Source organism: Petaurus breviceps, unplaced genomic scaffold (assembly GCF_028583685.1).
Source record: "Petaurus breviceps papuanus isolate PSGF00001 unplaced genomic scaffold, PetGlider_PUasm1.0 90919, whole genome shotgun sequence".
Taxonomy (NCBI): domain Eukaryota; kingdom Metazoa; phylum Chordata; class Mammalia; order Diprotodontia; family Petauridae; genus Petaurus; species Petaurus breviceps.
In genome coordinates, this window is record NW_027187378.1 from 32,907,106 (window position 1) to 32,929,027 (window position 21,922).

General features: G+C 41.5%; 1 long non-coding RNA gene and 1 pseudogene across 2 annotated transcripts; one reads left to right on the forward strand and one right to left on the reverse strand.

Moving 5' to 3' along the window:
* Positions 1 to 3,321: 3,321 nt before the first annotated feature.
* On the forward strand, positions 3,322 to 4,397 carry LOC138152202 (opioid growth factor receptor-like; annotated as a pseudogene).
* Positions 4,398 to 19,876: 15,479 nt separating this feature from the next.
* Positions 19,877 to 21,392, reverse strand: LOC138151815 (uncharacterized). 2 transcript variants are annotated; one of them, XR_011165926.1, is made up of 4 exons: positions 21,129 to 21,392; positions 20,892 to 21,038; positions 20,580 to 20,645; positions 19,877 to 20,069 (listed from the first exon to the last, which is right to left on the reverse strand). It is a non-coding gene; the product is annotated as an uncharacterized lncRNA (long non-coding RNA). The 2 variants fall into 2 exon arrangements; XR_011165927.1 differs by lacking the exon at positions 20,580 to 20,645.
* Positions 21,393 to 21,922: the final 530 nt, after the last annotated feature.

Genomic DNA, 21,922 nt, shown 5'->3' on the forward strand with positions numbered 1-21,922 from the left:
TCCTGGACACTATTCTTTCAGGCCCAGGTGCATGCTCTTTGGACACCACAGATGATTTAGGTCAGCCTCAGAGAGCTGCTACACTAATTGGCCTGGGCAGTGCACCACCTGTGGCCCAAGCCTGTTCCACTTATTTCCCCCCACTTCTGAACCCTGTCATTTTTAAGGCAGGTTCCAAATAACCTTCAGGTCTTAGTGGAGAGGACCTTGGGTAAGACAGGGAGAGATCCTTTACTTTCCCCCTTCCCAAAGCCTTCCCAACTCTCATCTCCTATAGTTGCTTGAACTCTAACTGGGGCCTTGCTTGGGAAAGATCCATGCCCTCCCACCCACATCCCCACTCCCCTGCCTATTCCACCTCTTCCTTCTGCATTTATAATAATTTCCATCTGAAAAGGGAATTTTTTTTAAACCCAACAACTCCCTAGTTGGAAACACTGTGGATTGTAACTATAGTGATGCATCAATCACATCTCAGTAATTGCACAGCACAAGGTTTCCTGTTAGGGCCGAGCTACCTGCCAGAAAATGGCAGCAATCAGGCTATTGGCAGCAGACAATCAGGCATCATTTGTAATTCTTTATAGTTGCATGTTTCTCCCTTCCCAGGAATTGGATGCTAATCAATCCGTTGTCGTGGCAACCCAGAATCTGCACGGCTATCAATATGGGGAGGAAAAGGGGAAAATGATGGAGGAGTTGAATGCTTCAGACTGGGAGGAAGAGGTGCCAGGTGAGCAAGCTCAGTGCCAGTATTCAAAAGGAAACAAAGAACAGGAGTCCTAAGACCTTGAGAGTAAGCAGCAGGGAGTCAATGGCCCTTTAATCCATGTTATGGCTGGGGAGGGGGAGGGGAGACTATGGGCTTAGCTGTACTGTGTAGGGGTAGAGAGGAGGAGTCCTAAGGCTTTTGTGGACTTGGTCATCATACTAACACTCAGCACTAGCATGCCTTCCCTGTGATTTTACAACCACAGAAAACCTTAGACTTATCCTTGCTGACATTCAATTCCATTTAACAAGCATTCACTAAACACTTGTTTGGTTGGATCTGGAAACACAAGGATGAACATGAAAAGAGCACCTTCCCACAGGAAGCTTACAATCTATGAAGATAAGGCACGGGACTTGTACACAGATAGGAAAATACAAAATAGACACCAAATCAATATATTAGGGAAGAGAAAAGCTAATAAGTCTTGGATCCTAAAAGGCCTTGAGTAGAGAGAGGGTGGTACTTGAGTTAAACCATGAATGCAGCTATGGAGCTCAAAAGAAGAGAAGAGATCTGGAGTTTCAGGCATAGAGTATCATGTGCTCTAAGACATGAATGGAAAGAGTACAATGTCTTTCATGAGTAACAGCAATTCATTGAGGGTTCAACTATGTCCCAAGGAGTTCAATGAAAATTTAAAATATAGACTCTGAACTTAACATGATGCCTTGAACCATGTAAACTTTTAATCAAATTTTGCTGAATGGAATCTTAATTGAACTGAACTAAACTAAACCAAATAGAATAGAATGGAATGGAACTGAATTGAAATTAAATGAAGTGAATTGAATTAACCTCCCAGAGATTTCAGTGTGTACAGGAAGACACAAGAATATTTAATGATATTTTACATTGTGTATTATTAGCACCAGATGTGTCGTTATAAATGCTTAGAACAAGAAGAGCTTGTTCTTAACTGGGATGGCCAAGGAAGGCTTCAAGAAGGAGATGGAATTTCCACTGAGGCTTGGTCAATAGGCAGCAATGTAAAAGCCAGAGGTGTAAAGAGAGTAACACAGATGGTATAAACAAAAGCTCAGAGTTGGGAAGGGGACAAAATGCACACAGTATTGAAGATAAGCCTCAATAGACTGGCACCAGTTTGGAAAGAGCCTCAAATTCCAGGCAGATAACACAAGGATAAGAGATAATATCAAATCCATTTGCATTTGACTTTGTAGTAGAGACTTGGACAAAGAAGACACATCCATTAGATTATAAGCTCCACGGGGCGGCCAGGTAGCACAGTGAGTAAGAGCACTGGCTCCAGTGTTGAGAACACCTGGAGATCGAATCCCGGGCTCAGACACTTAGCACCCACCCAGAAACACCTGGCCGTGTAACCTTGAGCAAGTTACTTAACCCCAATTGCTTAGGGGCGGCCAGGTGGCTTAGCGAGTAAGAGCACTGGCTCCAGTGTCAGGATGACCTGGATCAAATCCTGGCTCGGATGCTCAGCACCACACCCAGAAATAATAACTGGCCATGTAACCTTGAGCAAGTTACTTAACCCCAATTGCTTAAAAAAAAAAAAAAAAGATTATAAGCTCCTCAAGAAACTGTTTCTTTGCCTCTTTTTGCATCCCCATCATTAGCACAGTGCCCTGCACATAATAGGTGCTTAATTAATATTGATTGATTGATATTGATCAGAAGTCCCAATCTCTGATTGTTCTAGCAGCAAACCAGGCTGCCCCAGGTCTCTACAGACAAAGTACTAAGTAAATGGCCCATTAGTTGAGAATCTGCCTTGGCTTATACCACCATCATAATCCACATTGTATTCTCTAACCTTTCATACCCATCCTCTTCCATCAGGCCTTGAACTAGGAAAAATAAACCCCACTAAAGTTATTCTGAATCAGCTCCCTTTTCCACCGTCATTCCAATAACTCCTGCTCTCCAAAACAGCAGTAAGATTTTTTTCTAAACCTAAAAAGACACTGCAATATTAAAAACGAGTGGCATTTGAAGAGCAATGACTGTGAATAAAGTTAATTAATTTATCAAATTAATTGACCAAACTGCTCTAATTAAACTAATTGCCTACTTGAACCATATGTTTAACCCTTAAAACTTTCTGGTTCCCTAATACACATATATACACACACACATGCCACCTAGTTGCCTAAATATATGTCTATATACATATATGTGCACATATATACATGAAATACACATATATACATACATGAATAATTTAAAAAATAAAACACTCATTAAAAATTTGGGAGGTGTGAGGAGCTTCTAGGGTAGGCTGAAGATAAGCAGGTGGCATAGTGCTAGACTTAGAGTCAAGGTTTGACTTCAAATTCTATCTCAGATACTTGGAATAGTTGCTTAAGCTTTCTCAGTCTCAATTTTATCATCTGCAAAATGGGAAAAAATCTTAGCATCTACCTCATAGGGATTATTGTGAAGATATAATTAAGATATATAGACTCCAACCTACCTCCCTCGAACCCAACACATCTCCACACCTCCTCGCCCTCTCCCGCTCCCTGTTTTGGCAGTGACTCGGCCTTTTAAGCTCTGCTGCACAAAGCATGGACGATGAGGACTGCAATTCGACTTGGGAAGAGGAAGAAAAAGAGGATCAGGAAAAGGAGAAGGAGAAGAATGAGAGGAAACCCAGAGAGGAAGAGAAGCCGAGGCCACAGCAGCACAGGAACCAAGCTTTCCAGAGCCAGATGAGAGGATGCCGAAATTGGAAAGCGGTCCAGGACATGCAGATACAGACATCGATACCCAGGTTTGACAGATGAAGATTCCAACAATGAAATGCTGAATTTGAAGTTTTATAAAAATGAAATTGCTTTCTTGCCCAATGGCTATTTTATTGAGGATATCCTGAAGAACTGGAAGGAGGACTATGACATCCTGGAGGACCACTCTTACGGACAGTGGTTTTTCCCTTTGCAGGAGAGGGCAGTGAATTGGCACACTAAGCCCCTGCCACTCAGAGAAATCCAGGAATTTAAAAAATCTCCGGAAGTCACGAGAAGATTCGTCCAAGCATATGAACTCATTCTGGGCTTCTATGGCATTGAACTGGAGAAACACAAAACTGGGAAAGTGAGAAAGGCTGACAACTACTAGGAGAGATTTTCAGAACCTCAACTCGCACAGCCGCAACAACCTTCGCATCACTCGAATCCTGAGTGTCTGGGCGAGATGGGCTATGAACATCACCACGTGCCTCTGATCCGTTTCTTTCTAGAACAGATCCTTGTTCATCACTGCTTGCCGAGCGTTAAGCAGAGTGCCTTGGATTACTTCATGTTCACAGTCCGGAACAAGAAGGAGCGCAGGAAACTTGTCCACTGTGCCTGGAAGAGCTTTAATCCTCAATATAAATTTGTCTGGGGGCCACAGGAGAAGCTTCAGAAATTTGAACCTGGACAGCAGGACTGTCTTGAAGAGGGCTCAGGTGTATCCCAAAATGAAGTTGGAATAGAGAAAGACCAAGTTAGGACTCAGGTGAGGGAAGAGATTGTAGGGGATAGCATTGCCTCCAAAGACAAGCAGATGGTCAAGAAGAACCCCCAGTGCCATGCTGCAGAGTTGTGAGATGAAAAAGGGAGAAAGGTTAAAAAAAAAAAGATATATATACACAGAATGAAGTACTATATAAATAATAGCTATGATCACTATTATTATTACTATTATTACTTTAGCCAGAGGTAGCTCTTTCCATAAATGCTCAAATTTGCCATCTGCCTCTACAACCAATTATTTCCTGATGAGAATGAGTCCTATTCTCAACCTAAGTCCTTCCTTGCTCTTAGATCCACAGCTATTCTTGATGACCACAGACTGCCATGTAGATTTGAAGCTTAAGTCCCAAAATTCCAGGGCAAGGCTATGAATCTCTAGTCTGAATACAAGGAAAATTATATATTTCCTGGCAATGATCACTCATATTTGTATGGCACCTTATGGTCTTTATGGTTATAATGTGATCTATCTATATTCTCTCTCTCTGTCTCTTACTCTCCATATATGTGTGTGTTTACATGTATACATAAATGTGATAGCTAGGTGGAATAATAGATACAGGGCTGGACATGGTGTCAAGAAACCTTGAGTTGTATATGTGTGTGTATATAAAATGTGTGTATGTATATATGCATATATAATGTGTATGCATATATATAGAAAACAGGTATGTATATATCACATGTATACATAACATATATAAACAATTCAAGCCTTCTTGACATGTATACACATATGTGTGTAAATATTAATAAATTTACATATGTGAGATATATATACATACATACATACACGTAGATATACCTATATTTTGGGCAACTAGGTGGTACAGTAAATGAAGTTCTAGGCCTGGAGTTAGCTAGACTTATCTCTATGAGTTCAAATCTGGCTGTATGACTCTGGACAAGTCATTTTACCCTGTTTGCCTCACTTTCCTCATCTGTAATAAGAGCTGGAGAAGGAAATAGAAACCACTCTATTATCTTTGCCAGGAAAACCCCAAACAGGGCCACAAAGAGTCAGGCATGACTGAAAAGCAACTAAACAAAAACAATTTCTATTTTCTATAAGTATATATATATTCATATATAAATCCTCTCCCTCATCTACCAGATTCAGGCAGTTGCTATCTTGCCAGCTATGCTTCCATAACCTAGCTCCCATGTACCCCTATCTCTGCATTCACATACCCATTTCCTTTGTTCAGGCCCCTATCACCTCTCCCCTAGACTACTGCCTCAGCCTCCTAATTGGAATCTCTGTTCTCAGCCTTTCTCCATTTCTCTTCTCAAATCCAACCTCTATACAACTACCAAAATCATCTTGGTAAAGCACTGTAACACCACTCCTAAAGAACCTTCAGCAGCTCCCTATTTCCTCTAGGATAAAATAGAAATAAAACGTAAAGTCTGGCCCCAGCCCACCTTTCCTGACATTTCACATTCTGTCCTTCAGATGCTCTGTGCTCCAGGTCGACTGGCTCACTTTGCTTTTGCCTGAGCTCCAACGCATCTTCCCACCATGTTTCTTTGCACACACTGCTCCTCATATCTAGAATATTCTTCCCCCTTCCCTTGGACTCTTAGAATCCCTAGGTTCCTTCAAGGCTCGTTTTATGGATGTAGCCTTTCCTGATCTCAATCCTTTTAGTATTATTAATTATTATTGCTATTAACTTCATTGATACCCCTATTTGTTCATGTTCTCTCCCTCAAATTATATACTTATCTTCTGATATGTTGTCTTCTACCCCTCTCTCATAGAATGTAAGTTCCTTTTTTCAATGTAGAGTCATTTTAGACTCAACTATTTAAAGCCTTTTAATAGTTGTAACAAAGTGAAAATTTGTACATGCAATACATGCAACAATAACAGTTCCAACCTAGCATATTTAAATAAACTATTGACTGAAAAAAATTTTTAATGAATAAAGGTAAAGACATTGATTCTGATTATCACTATTTATTTTTCTTTTTTAAAATTTTGTTTGTTTATTTATTTACTTTTAGTTTACTACATTCAGTTCCACAAGTTTTTGAATTCCAAATTTTCTCCCCCTCCCTTTCGTCCCCCTCCCCATGGTGGCATCCAATCCAATATAGGTTCTAAGAATACCTTCACATTAAACATGAGTTAAGTTGTAAAGAAGGATTATAACCAATGGAATGAACAGTGAGAAAGAAGAAACAAAACAAAACAAAAAAGAGAGAGAGCAAGTAGTTTGCTTCCATCTGCAGTCAGACTCTGTAGCTCTTTCTCTGGATGTGTATGGCCTTTTCCATCATGAGTCTCTTGGAGTTGTCTTCTAACCTTGCATTGCTGAGAGGAACCAGTCTATCAGTCAGTCGTCACAGATGCGATGCGTCTGTAATTGTGTACAATGTTCTCCTGGTTCAACTCCTCTCACTCAGCATCAGACAATATAAGTCTATTTAGGTTATAGTGAAGTCTGTCTGCTTCTCATTTCCTATAGCACAATAGTATTCCATCACATTCATATACCACAACTTGTTTAGCCATTCCCCAATTGATGGGCGTTTTTGATTTCCAAGTACGCTAGTTTCTTGAAGGTGAGATCTGTGTTTCACATTGATGTTTCCCTAGAATCTTACACATTACTTTGCATGCAGTTGGTGCTTAATGAATGCTTTTTTTGGCTTGGCTTGGGCCTTCACAATAGCCCTTAGATGGGTGACATATACTTTATTTTTCCTTCTTTACAAATCAAGAAACTGAGATTCAGAGGCTTTTTTCCAGGTCACAGAGCTAGAAACTATTCATAGGACATGGATATAGACTAGGAAGGGACATTAGAGCCTATCAAATGCACCCCCTTTTATTTTACAAATGAGGAAACTGAGGCTAAGAGAGGTTTAGTCACTTGTCCAGGGTCACACAGTTTGCAAGTGTCTCAGATGAGATTTGAACCCAGATCTCCCTTACTCTGCATCCAGTGCCCTATCTGCTGCAGCATAGAACTGGGGTAGGGCTCAAACCCAAGTTTTCTTATGTGAAATTCTACTCTTGTTCTAGTATAACACACTGTCTCCAACTTTAGACCGCTTTAAAAAGTAGGACAGAAGAAGAGGGAAAATGAGGGCAGCAAGACGACCCTCCCCACTCTGCATACATACATTATTGGCCATGCAGCTTTATATCTGTAAAACAAACCAAAGGAAGATAAAATTATCTAGCATCCAGTGAGAGAGCTCATTTTAAAAAGAGAATAAGGGATAATTTTTGGCATCAAAAAAGGAGAAATATAACTGGTAGGATCAGAATTCAGCATCTGAATGCTGAAAATTACCAATATATGTATCATCTAATAATATTTTCAAATATTTAGAGCTGAAAAAGACCTTATAGGTGATTGAATCATAAGAGGCAGATCTAGAATGTGACTCAGAGGACATCTAATCTAACCCCTTCATTTTTCAGATGGGGGAAACTGAGCCCATAGCAATTAAGTAACTTCCTTAAGGTCACTCAGGTAAGTGACAGAGCTTTGGTCCTCAAGGCTCCAAGGCCCATTGATCTTTTCCACTGTCTCATGCTGTCTCTCATCCTACCCCCTCACTTTAATGATGAGAGAATTAAGAACCAGGGAGATTAATTGTGTTTTCGAAGATTATACAATCAGCTAATGGCAGTACTGGGTCTAGAAACCAGATGGCCTGACTTGTAGTTCAGTGTTTTTCCTACAGTTCCAAGGAGGATACAGAATCAAAGCTAGGCCTCAGAGGATACTAAGAATTGGAAAAAAGAACAGAGAGGGGAAAGGAGGGAGGGTATTAGGGCTATTTAGCATAGAGAAGACCTGGGGCTGGTTACAAGGAAGACAGCTCTGTAAAGTATCTGGAGTACTGTCAGATGGATGAAGGAATAAGCATGTCCTTCTTGGTTTCAATGGTGCAGAAGGAACCATAGAATTATAAGTAATGCCATAGTTGCAAAGGACCTCAGAGAGCATCTACTCCAACCCCACCTGTTGCCTTCTATAGCATCACTGACAAGGGTTTATCAGCCTCTCCTTGGGGATTTAGAACCAGAGGGGAATGGATGGAAGTCACCAAAGAAAAGGGGGGCAAACAGATTGTATCAAAGGGAGAAGAAACCTCTTAACAATTGGAGCTATCCCAAAATGGAGGGGGTTGAATCTGGAGGGAATAGGTCCATCTCCACTGGAAGTCTTTGAACAAAGACTAGAAACCCATTTGTTCAGTACATTATAAAGAATATCTTATTGTATTTTTTCAATTAATAAAAATATTTTCGCCTCCCCCCTGCCTCCCCTTCACTCAAAAGAAAAAAACTCATAACAAATACAATAAAATTTTTAAAAATCATGCGTTGGTCATGCCCCAAAAATATATGTTGTAGATAGCATTTTTATTCAAATATCACTTTACTTCATAACCTCTTAGTTGTCTTCCAACTCTAAGATTATACGATTTATTGTAGTACTGTGGTATAACATGAGGTAGAGTGTAGGACTGGGTATGGAATATTTGGAGGACAATGATAATTGTCTGGAATTTACACTGAAGAGTGATAGGAGCCAAAGTTGAATTTGTAGGAAGGAGCCAAATCATAGAAGGGCTTGGTGACTTGGCAATAGGGAGTCATCATACGTTCTTTTTTGGAGAGGAACAATTTTGGTTTTTTATTTGTTTGGTTGGTAGGTTGGGGTTTTTTTAGGTAATCAAGGTTAAATGACTTGTCCAGAGTCACACAGCCAATACATCTGAGGTCTCATTTGAACTCCACTCTGCCACCTAGCTGCCCGCCATTATGGGTTCCTAGGCTGGGAAGGAGGGCAATACACACTAATAACAGTGAGCAGAACAGATTGGTCTAGACAGGAGTGGTGAAAAGGCAAGGGCCCTAGCCTAGACTATGTTGGTCTACCAGCAACAGACCAGTACCTCAGCCAAATGGAATAAATAGAGCCCAAAGAGGCCCCAGGCAGGAGGGAGCCCATGCTCAGCCCTGAAGCCAAGAGAAGTTTTTTGTTTTGTTGGTTGCTCTGTCTGTCTCTCTGTCTCTATCTCTCTGTATCTCTCTGTCTGTCTCTCTCTCTCTCTCTCTGTCTCTGTCTCTGTCTGCCTCTCTCTCTTTCTCTCGCCATCTCTCTCTCTGTCTCTCTCTATCTCTGTCTCTCTCTCTGTGTCTCTCTCTCGCATAGCCCACCACAGCTCTTGAAGGGTGAGGGCAGCATATGGGGCTCAACAGAAGCATTTTTATTTGCAGGTGGCTGAGTGCCCTGGGGCCTGATTTATGTATTTGTCGTCTCTTAGTGAAAGTGACTAAATGGTTGGTAGAACGCCGGGAGCCTTGCGGGGCTGCAGCTATCTCTGGCTTCCATCCCACGACGTGCTCAGAAGGCTGAAGGCAGAAGCCGCTCTTCCGTCGGTGGCTACGCGATCCGAGCCTCTCTGCTCCTCCGTGGCTCTGGCCCTTCGGTTCTTTGTTGTTGCCTTTCTGTTCTTTTTTTTTTTTTTTTTCGTGTGTATTACCCTTTTTCTTTCTTTCCCCTGTCCATCCTGGTTGCATGTAGTCCCCGCAATTAGGACCGCCTCACCTCCACCAGCCAACCCCAAAACGCTGCGTTGCCACAAAGGCGTGTAAAGACCGTCGTAGCAGCCAGCAGAATAAGTGGCGCCTTGAGGTCCCAGGTGAAACTCGGGCAAGAAAAACCTGGAGAGGTTTAGACTTAGAGCGGGTGAGGCCCTTGCAATGACAAGGTTATGATCATTTTAAGAGGAGAGCTGGGACTGCAAAGCAGCAGCGGCCCCTGGTGGATACTCGAAGCCTTGCAGTCCAGAGTCCTGCTGCTTTCTGCCGCCCAGGAAGCGGATGGGAAATCAAGCCAAATTAAATTGGGACAATGAAAAGCCAGATTCCACTAAGGACGGGAGAGCATGTTAAAATGATAACCATCTGCTCACGCACCCAACGGAGCCAGTCGATCCAAAATGATTCATGATTAAAACTGCACTAGAGTCGCCTGGCTCAGCCAGCGACTGCAATAAATTCTCTTTCTCTCCTCCTGGTCCCAAAACAGAAGACAGTGAATGCTTCCCCCCTGCTTCCTAAAGCTCAATAACTGGGGCTGGCAGGCTGTCTACACTGACTGCTACAGTCCTCCCTGATCTGTCTCACCTTGGAAACCCTCCCGTGGAGGGGAAAAGGTTGGACTGGAGCGCTACCCATGAAGCTGGGCATGGATTGGTTTTGCTCCATCAGAAAAGACACATCTGCTCTGGTCCCTCCCTTAAACGGCACGCATGGCTGAGGCTCCTGGCTGGTCCCAAAAGAGGGGCAGAGACTACGCCAAAAGAATGAAAGAACGAAGCATTTATTAAGCACCGACATTGTGGGAAACACCAGGAACTCATTCTAATGAGGGAGTCAACACGTGGAAGATTGCCAACAATGAGGCTGTAAAGAAAGAGACCAGAAATCTGCTCTGTCCTCCTTATAGCCCAACCCCTCACCTCAATATTTCTAACATTTACTCTGTAGCATACAATGTGAGAATTAGATTCTGTTGTATTATTCACTATTGTTTCATGGCATATGCCACCTGGAGAATCACAGAAACTCAGAACTTGGAAGAACCCTAGCGATCATTTAATCCACTCATAGTGGAGCAAAAATCTCTTTATATTAGCTCTAACAAGGGGTCATCCCTCCTTAAGGTGCTACAGATGAGCATTAGATTTGAAGAAGAAATATTTGTTACTTACCTGCTGTAAGCTAGGCACTGTGCTAAGCACTTTGCAAATATTATCTCATTTGATTGACAACAACCCTGGAAAGTAAATATTATGATTATCCCCATTTTACAGTTGAGGGAAAACTGATGTAGACAAAGGTTAAGTGACTTGCCCAAGCCCAGCTAGTAAATATCTGAGACTGTATTTAAACTCCAGCCTTTCTGATTCTAGGTCCAGTCCTCTATCCACTTTGCCACCTATCTAACAGGTCACCTGGGTTTGAATTCCAGAGCTGTCATTTACTACATGTATGACATTGGACAAATCACTTAATCTAAGCATCGGTTTCCATGTCTGTTAAGGGAGGTGGGATGAACTTAGGTAACTGCTCAAGTCCCATCCAGGTCTTCTCTAAATCTAAATCTAAACCTGTGAACCGTAGTGATGAGATGCTTTGTTCCAAGGCAACTGGTTGGAAGTTTTCCTCGTGGAATGCCTACCACCCAACACCAGAGTGTGAATGAGTATATGCCAAGCTGCCAGTGCCTCTCTATCAGTCCCTCAGACCATCTAGTTGTCAATCATCCCATCCCCTTAGCTCTTCCCTTTGTATTAAGGATGATTGTTCTAGAGTCTGTGTGTAGGGTATGTGTCTCTGTGGGTAGATGCATCTACTAATCAAGTCATGTTTGACCCATACTCCCTTCACCCTTATCCTTTGCATTCACATGTGTTGCTAATGTCAATACTCCATAAAAGCAATTGAAAATAGCAATATAAATTTGTTTGTTAATATCAAAAATTAGCCATAGATAAAGCCAGCTATGGAATTTCATTTGATCCCTTCTCCAACCTCCAGAAACAGGAAAACATGCCCTTTAGGGTGATATACATTTCCCCACCTTGAACCACCACCTCCTGTGCCATGATCTGGGTCACAGGATGGTAATCAACACCTACAATAAATGTCCCAGTTCCCACTTAAGTTAGAGGTAGGTACATGTGGTTAATTTGCAGTTGTATCAGGATAGTTGTAGAAGCTTGAGGTGCCCATCCTGCAACCAGGACAGGAGGATGCCAATGCCAAGGTTTCAGGTATAGCTAGTGCCCAAGATCTGAAATATCAAGGGACTGCAACCTAAACCCTGAATGGAGTGCAAAAACTACATCCACACAAATCAGAGTCTGTCCTCAATTTATCCTATGGCAGGGGGAGAGGCATGGTCTTGAGAACCACTAAGTCTCCCTTAGTCTTTGTCTTTTACCTTTAAAGATGGGGCTATGCCCCATCCTATGTCATCTCTCTACCTTTCCTCCAGAAGTTACTTATCTCAAGAGAGAATATGGCAAACACAGCTCTGTCAGAACAGCGTATTGGTAGGGATACTACAATGCACCTCTGTGTCGACAGCACTTAAATCAAGCTGATCTACCTCCACTTTCTTCTCCCCTCTAGAGTCAAGCAGAAGATGTCAAATGCCTTTTTCACAGAACCACACTTTAAAAATTGATAACAAATATCACATTCTCCCTAAGTCTTCTCATCTCGAGACCAAACATCCCCTTGTCCTTCAACCAATCCTCCTGTGTCATGGTTTGCAGTCCCCTGAGCTGGTGGCTCTTCTCTGGACAGAGAATATTTTCCCTGATGTGGATGATGCCCAGCACTGAATTCAATAATCCCAAAGTGCACTGACCAGGGCAGAAGTCAGCAGGATGAAAGTCTTGGGATAGCATCTATCTCATTCAGCATTCCCCTGATCAATATTGTTATTAAGGTATAATTGACACTCCATCACTTTCTTAAGAATAAGCAATCAACAAAACAAATTTCTGCTCACATATCTCCAAGGTGTAAATGCTCACCCTAAAAAGTTAGCAATCAGTTTTCACAAGCTGGTTGAAGCTGCCTCCAGTATATTCTTGTCTGCCTCGATCCCCTCTCCCAGATCTATATGACGCTATGTCAGTATCCATTAGTGTCTAAAATAATATTATTAGAGATTTAGTCCTTTGAGGGGGGAGAAGGAGGAAAAGGAGAAGGAGGAGGAGGAAGAGGAGGAGGAGGAAGAGCAGCAGCAGCAGCAACCCTGAAATATGCAATACTTTAACTTTTAATCATTTAACAATTTAGGTACATGATTAAAACCTATATGAGAACAAGGTCTTCAGGAGGCTGGAAGAGATTTGGATTTGGAGTCAGATGACCTGAACTCCACCTGTGTAATTTTTTTCAGACTTGAATTAAAAATACTGAAAGAAATCAGAACTTGAAAAGGACAAGCAAATCAAACCCACAAGCTATGACTCACTGGTTTACTTGTTTTTAAAGTAAGTTTTGCTGATGCCTTTTGTTTTTATGTGATTTCTGGAAATATCCTGCCTACCTCTCCCTCCTCCTTGCCGACACTTTTTCATTTTGTTTTGAAGAATCCAGACATCAGGTAATTGGGATTAGTGTTCAATCCATCAAAAACTCATTTAACTCCTATGGTCATCAGTTTCCTAGTCTGTAAATTTTTTTAAAACTGTACTAAATGACTATTAAAAGCCCTTTCAACTCTGAGTCTATACTCCTATGATTCTGTGACAGAATTGGAACTGGAGTTCCCACAACAGTTTGGTTGCTGGAGAAAGAGGAGGTGAGAGGATGGCAAAGATAAACTTCCTGAGAGCAGAGATTACTTCTTAGACTTGTTTTAAACTCCCATTGTGTTTTCTATAATATTTGCTCAATAAGTATTTGTTGATTGACTATTAAGAGAGAAAGGTTTGTGCAGTGAAGGGAAAAGCACTGAATTTGGAATCAAAGAACCATGGTTCAAATCTCAGCTCCTCTACTTACTAGGCTGTGTGGACTCAGTTTTCTCAGCTGTAAAATGAGTCAGACTAAAAATCAAGAGGTATACTTGTAAATGTTTAACAACCAACTCTATATAAAAAAAAAATGTATCCGTGAGCCACTTTTAAGTTTAAATTTAATCTGAAGTACTAATATTTTTTCCATCACTTTCTTAAATATAGACCAGATGTATCAAACATCAGGATAGTTCTGGGGCCGCATAACACCTGCCCTCTTGATGACAGCCTGAAGCAGATTAAAAGAGAATTGGAAAACGTTTAACAAAATTAATAAAAATACAACAGAACATAGATGATGTTAATAAGTGACTTCCTGATTCAGTATACAGGCTCAGGGATTCTTTTATACTCTAATAGTTCTCCCCACATTTTTTCTATTTGAGTCTGACTTCACTGTCTAGACAATCAAAAAAATTAATTTGCAGCATTTTTTATTTCTGATTGCAAATGCTTATGGAGAAAATTCAACAGTTTGCTCTCTCCAGTCAGAGCTGGCATAGGCATATCCCAACAGATGATTTCTAAGGTCTCTTCCAGATCTAAATCCTATGGTATCATTTTGGAGCAGTTATAAACAATAGCCATCAGGCTAGGCTAAGTGTCTGAAAGAAACAGGGCCACCAGAGAGCACTGCAAGCTAAGGACACAGATTCTTCTAACACTCAGCTGACAGGTGACTCTGACAGCAGAGGGCCCCCAAATGCCTTCTTGACCCACAAAATAAAGCAATCCCATCCTTCTCTTTACCGTTCCCTCGCTCCCCACCAACTTTTGATCTCAAAATTCCATCCACTCTTCTGTAGAGCAAAAGCTCTATTTTCAGACTCAAACTAAAAACACAGAAAGAAATCAGAGCTTGAAAAGTACAGGCAAGTCAAAGCCACAAGCTAAGATTCACTGGTTAACTTGTTTTTAAAATCAGTTTTGCTGATGCTTTTTGTTTGTACATCATTTCTGGAAATATCCTGCCTACCTCTCCCTCCTTCACCCCTGGTTTTTTTTGTTGTTGTTGTTTTTAAGAATCCTAATATTAAATAATTGGGATTAATGTTCAAGCTGTCAGGAATATGGCCCCTGTTCCTTATCAATAATAATATGATGATGGTGGTGGTAGTGATAATGATGATAAATTAATAACATAATAAATTCATCATCGTTTTTCAGTCATTCTTTATGACCCCATTTGAGGTTTTCTTGGCAAAGATGCTAGAAAGGTTTTCCATTTCCTTCTCCAGTGAATTAAGGCAAAAACAGGTGACTTGCCCAGGATCACACAGCTATTGAGTATCTGAGGCTGGATTTTAACTCAGGTCTTCCTGACTCCAGACTCAGTACTCTATTCACTAAGACACCTAGCTGCCCAATAAATTCACCAACAAGCATTTATTTGGTAAACTCTGTGCCAGGTACTGAGCAAGACACTAAGACAGAAAGCAAAACACAGACTACTGGAGGAAACTCCATGTTCAGATAGAACTACACTTTTAATTTCATTAGTGTGAGGAAATCTATTCCTCTACCAATGCAGTTATGACTCCCTCTCTGCAACTTAGAGACTTAAAAGGTTACCTAAAAAGTTGTGATTTGCCCAGCGTCAGGCTTAGAGTATATGTTCTTCACCCTAAGGCCGGCACCCTCATCAACTATGTTTGATTTTCCCATATAGAGATGTATACAAAAGAGAAGGTGATGAGGAACAGCTAGATGACAGTGAATAGAGCACCAGCCCTGGAGTCAGGAGGACCTGAGTTCAAATATGACCTCAGACACTTGACACTTACTAGCCATGTGACCTTGGGCAAGTCACTTAACCCCAATTGCCCCTCTAAAAAGCAGAGAGAGAGAGAGAGAGAGAGAGAGAGAGAGAGAGAGAGAGAGAGAAGGTGATGAGCACTAGTAGCTGGCGAGAGCCAAGAAAGATTTCTTGTAGAAAGTAGAGCATGAGCTGAGTCTTACAGGTAACTCTAAGAGACAGAAGTAAAGAGGCAATACTTTCCAGGCATGGAGGGATAGCCAATGGAAGGCTCCAATCCATCTTCTGTTCATCTGCCAAGGTAATTTTTCTACAGTATGAGTCCGGTCCATACTTTAGGGGCACCTAAGTGGTGTAATGAATAGAGTGGCAGGCTTAGAGTCAGGAAAACTCAGCTTTCTGAGTTCAAATCTGGCCTCAGACACTTACTAGCTGTGTGACCCTGAATAAGTCACCTTACCCTGTTTGCCTCAGTTTCCTCATTTGCATAGAAATGAGCTAGAGAAGAAAACAGCAAACCACTCCAGTATCTTTGCCAAGAAAACCCCAAATGGGGTCATGAACAGTCAGACACTACTGAACTGAATGATCAGTCCAACTAGAGCCCTCCCTCCAGTATCTTTCAGGGGCTCCCTATTACCTCTAAGATCAAGTATATGCCATCCAAAGTTCTTCAAAATTTTGTCACTTCCTAATTTTCCAGCCCCCTTACATCTGATTCCCTTCTCTAAACTCTTTGGACTAGCTATACAGTCCTCTTTACAGCTCTTCAAACATAATACTCCTCATTTCCCATCTCCAGGACTTTGCACTGTATGTTCCCAGTTTATGAAATTCTCTGCCCTCTTACATCAGCTTAAATATCATCTTCTGTAAACTGTTAATTACTTCCCCTTTCAGATTACCTTTACCTGCTCTGTATGATCCTACTATGAACCTAGTAGCACAGTGAGTAGAGCATTGGGCCTGCTTTCAGGAAGAGCTGAGTTCAAATCTAGCCTAGACTCTTCCTAACTTTTGTGACCCTGGTCAAGTCACTTTAACTATATGCCTCAGTTTCCTCAACTGTAAAATGGGAATAATAACAGTGCCTATCTCACAGATTGTTGTGAAGATCGAATGAAATATTCATAGTGCTTAGCACAGTGCCTGGCACATATTCCCTTCCCCTTCCCTTCCATTAAACCCCTTGAGGACAGAGACTAATTTGTGGGGCACTAGGACTTAGCACAGTGTTTGGCAAACAGTAAGCCCTCAACACATATCTGATGTGGAATCAATAAGACTTATGAAATGACTATTTCAATGGTAACTAAGAATGAAGAACTGACTCCTACCTAGGTTTTGAACCTGGGTACCTGGAAAGATAGTTGTGCCCTAGACAAAAATAAGGAAATAAAAAATAGGAAAAGTAGGGCATGGTTAGGAGGATAGACAGTAACTTCTGTTTTAGATAAGATTGAGAAGCCTTTGGGATATCCAAATAGAAATGTCATAAGTGTAGATGGAGATGTGAAACTGGAGCTCAGAAGAGAGATAAGGGCTGGAAGTGGAGCTTTGGGAGTCACCTGTGATATGATCATATCAGAAGCTGCTATGATGATCATTAAGAGAAACCTCAGCCCCTGTGGAATAGTGGAAAGATCTGATTCTTGGCTGGAATCTCAACTCTGCCACTGTGTGTATGGCTATCTGTCTGGTTGTTGGGGTTCCACTCTCCCTTATGGGACCTCAGTTTCCTTATCTGTAAAATGAGAGATTGAGAAACTATGCTATATAAATGTAATGGAATACTATAGTACCATAAGATATGATGATAGGAACAGTTTCAATGAACCCTGGGAAATTTTATATGAACTGTAACAGTAGTTTGTACAATTTGTACAAGAATAACAATCAACTTTAGAAGACTTAAGAACTCTGAGCAACATGGTGACCAATCATGAATCCAGCAGACTCCCTACCTAATGTCACAGAGGTGATAGAGACAAGATGTAGAATGTAACCTATATTTATAGAAATGGACAATGTGGGAACTAGATGGCATAGTAGAGCACTGGGCCCAGAATCAGGAAGACCTGGGTTCAAATACTTAGTAGTTGTATGATCCTGGGCAAGTCACTTAACCTCTATTTGCCTCAGATTCTCCATTTGCAAATCAAGGATAATAACAGTACCTCTCTCCCAAGGTTGTTGTGAGGATCAAATAAGATAATATTTGTAAAGCACTTAGCACAATACCTGGCTCCTCGTAGGCATTATATAAATGCTAGTTATTGTTATTATTAATTTATTTCGCTTGACTATGCATATTTGTTATGTGGGGCTTGTTTTTCTTGTTTTTCCCACATGGGGAGGTAAGAGGGAGAAAAAAATACATTTTGTTCTTTGAAAAAATTAAATTAAACTTTAAAAAATTAAAAAAGCAAGGGTCAGATTAAATAATTTCTAAGGACTTCTTGCTCTATATCCTACGATCATTTTTTAAAAGTAATTTTAACTGAAAATGGCTATTCTTTAAGTATAACTGATATAATGGGTAGGGTAGAGTAGTTTACCCCTTGTTTCATCTAAGCTATACCTCTTAAGAACAGTGCTGTAACTTGGTGAGTCCATATGTATGTTGCATACATATGTATATTTGTTTTCCTTGAAGTTATGCAAAATAAAGTCAATGTTCTGTAGGAAACTGAAGTCTTAGGCTCAGGTCAGAATGAAAATACGGTAAAGTTTATTATCCACTTTTCTCATGTAATCCCGACTACCCCAGCCTCTTGGCCTGAAGGCCAAGTGTATAAGATTTCACTCCTCCTCCAGGCTTCTCTGTGACCTTAAGAGCACTGAAGGGTGGGGGTGGGGGTGGAAATGGTAGGACTCTCTGCAAATGGTTCCAGCCTCCACTAATGGGATTCTCTCAATCGTAGGAGATGTGGTCCCCTGCATTCCAATTCCACTTGGCCACTAACAATTAGATTAGCTTTTATGCAGAAATATTTACTTCAGAAGGTATAATCTTAAATATACAAATTCACTCCCTGTGGGAAGTATAAACCCTCTACACACACACACACACACACACACACACACACACATTTGGTGCCACCCCAATCTCTGCAGAGGAAAGGGAATTGGGTTCCTAGCTTACTTCAATTTCTATAGCACATAGACCCAGTTCCAAGTCCAAAAGCCAACCTCAGGCTGGAGTCCCAGTCCCTCTGGCTTCTTAGGTCTTCCTTCACAGGCTGGTTGACTACTACCCTACTTGAAATCCATCTCCAAGGTCACCATGGCTCAAATTCCCAGATGGTCCTGTAGGGATACCCCCAGCATCTGAAACCTAGGAGGTTTCAACACTTCTTAGAAACAAATACCCCGGGTCAATTTCTTGCATGGGGGGAGGCAAAATAATAGAGAGGAATCAAGGGAAGGAAAGCCCTTCTACTCTCACTGGTTCCATTCATGGCATCCCCTCTATGGGTGAACTGGGATTCTCACCTTGTAGACAAGCAGATCAGAGTGGCCAAAAGGAGAGCGGCAGGAAGAGAGTGAAAGGATCAGTTTCACCAGGTCTAAAATCATAGGCAGTCAGCTAAAGGAGAGTACCCCCACCCATGTGGTAGAGAAACAAAGAAATCTCCATTTTAGGGAATCTGGATGTGCTCCAAAGGCCCCCTTGAGGGCACCTCCATGTTAGGAAAACTGGGCCTGGACAGACATGCCTGGGTTATATTTACTATACAGAAATTCGGTAAAATCGAGTTCAATTAAGGGAAGAAGGAAAGAGAACAAATGTCTATTAAATGCTTATGATGTTTCAGGCACTGTGTTAAGTCCCTTACAAACATAATCTCATTTGATCCTCACAATAATCCTGGGAGATAGGTGCTATTATTATCCCCATTTTACGGTTGAAGAAACTGATGCAAACAGTGACTTACTCAGCATCACACAGCTAGTAAGTATGTGAGGCCACATTCAAACTCAGATCTTCATAAATCTAGGTTCAGTGCTCTATCAACTACATCACCTAGCTGTTGCTAAAATGAATTGTGTTTGGTGCTGGGGAAACAAATATGCCTTCAATGACCTTATAAAGATATATTAGGGAAAGGAGACAGGTATACAAACAAATAACTCAGAATGTGATCACTGTGAAAGACAAAAAATCCTAAGAAATTTGAGATGGGAGAAAACACTTCCAGCTCTGAGGGATCAAGGAAAGCTTCCTGGAGGAGTCTACACCAGAATTTTATTTTGAAAGAAGGGAAAGAGTTTTAACAGGCAGAGCTATGGGAAATGACATACTTCCCCCTCCCTGGGTGTGTCAAGGACCCAGCATAGGCTTCGGCTCCACAGGCTCCTTGGAGCTGATTCATGTCTTCCCAGTACGATTAGGTGGTGGGTCACAGGCTGGAAGCTGGGAAATTCTTCTCCCGAGAGGGGATGGCATCACTTTTGAAGGCTAGAATATGTAAGTGGGAAGACAGATTGAGGGATGGAAGGGCCCAGAGGCAGGGAGCCAGGGTGAAACAAAATCCAGGACCGGGGGAGTATCAAGCCCAAGGATGAGGCACTTGGCAAGGAATGAATTCAGGCTGTAAAAGATCAATATCCAGGTAAACAACCAGGTGCAAGGCTCCACAAAGACTTCTCTCAATCTGCCACACGCTGTTATTCTATGGGCACGTGCTTGTTTTCATGACAAACCATGCAAGGCTGGCCCTGACCTCCAACTTCCTCTGAATTCTCTTCAGCTCCATGAACTCCTGCCATTGCCCTTATTAATCTCCATGGCAACGGGCGACTCTAAGGGGCAGTGGACAGGCATGAACAAAGGTGGGGGTGGTAGTGAATAGAGCTATTTAGTTTAGCTGGAATGTAGACTATTGAAGGAGAGTCATGCAAAATAAAGGTCGGAAACATAGATGGGGGCTGGATTGTTGAGGGTCTAGAATATTAGCAAAAGTGGTACCTGCTTTGTTCAGTTAGCAGCAGGGAGCTGCCGACAATCACTGAGAGATGGGCAATGTGGTCAAACCTGTGCATTTAGAAAGATTAGAAAGACACGATACAGAGAGGGGAGAGATCAGGCAAGAGGTTGTTGGCAGAGTCCAGATAGCAACCGATGGGAACATAAATTAAAACAATGACAAAGCGAATGATTGGGGAAAGAAATACTGGAGAGTCATTATAGGAGATAGAGTCCATGGAACTTGGCAATTGAATGGATAGGAGGTGGAGGGTGGGGAGGCATTGATGGAGAAGGAAGAATCAAATCACTTACCAGAGATTACCTATGGTACAAGCACTGTCTTTGTTCCTTGATGGGAGTCCAAGGTGATTACAGGGTTCTAATGGGAAATGGCTCACATTCCTATTCTTGCTTACCATTAGAGTCCCAATTGAAAAGACTAGGTTATGAAGATAAATCCTAGAATGAAAACAGGGGACTTTTAATCAGAAGAATAAATTTGGAACCCCAACCCCTAGACAAGATGCTAGAGTTCATTCAGGACCTTACCTTGCTCATTTATCTGGTAGGGAAACTGGGGCCCAGAGAGGGGAGACCATTTGCCTTTGGTCATACAGCTAGATAGTGGCACAGACAGATATAAAGTCCAAGCCTTCTAATTCCCAGTCTGGCACTATCTCCTCTGATTTTTGGAAGAAGATCTGAGTGATGAGGTAATGAAGACCATGACAAACTTGGTGTCACTAAGCCGGAGTTTGAATCTTGGCTCTCCTGCTTAGTACACTACAATCTTGGGCAAGTCATTCAACCCCTCTAAGGCCTCATCTGTAAAATAAGAGAGCTAAACATGATGCATAAGTCCCCTTCCAGTTCTAGCTTTCCAGTATAATGTGGTAGAACATCAGTGCAGAATGATTCATGCCTTGTCAGATGTGGCTAATAGGTTGATTGCCTTGTTAACTGAACTTTTTTGTTATAAGAGAGAGTCCTATGGAGTAAATGGGAAAGGCATTGGGAAGTGAGAAGAATGGAGAAATTGGAGCACTAATAAAAGATTAAAGTAAAGGAAAAAAAGTTTAAAATTGGAGTATCCCACAGGTACTTTGGATGGTGATTTTTCAGACTACATCTGGGTATCTTAATACTTTGATGAACCCAGGGGTGGGAGAAAGTGAAAACTGAAGTATGGAGAAAACAAGGCCTTGGCTTAGTTCATACCTCCAGTTAGAAGTAGGGGTAAAACTCCTGAGTCCATTTTGGTCAGACACTTTTAAAGGTAGTGTAATGCAAAGAAAAGTATACCAGATGTGAAATCAAAGCAGCTCTGCAATTTTCTACCTATG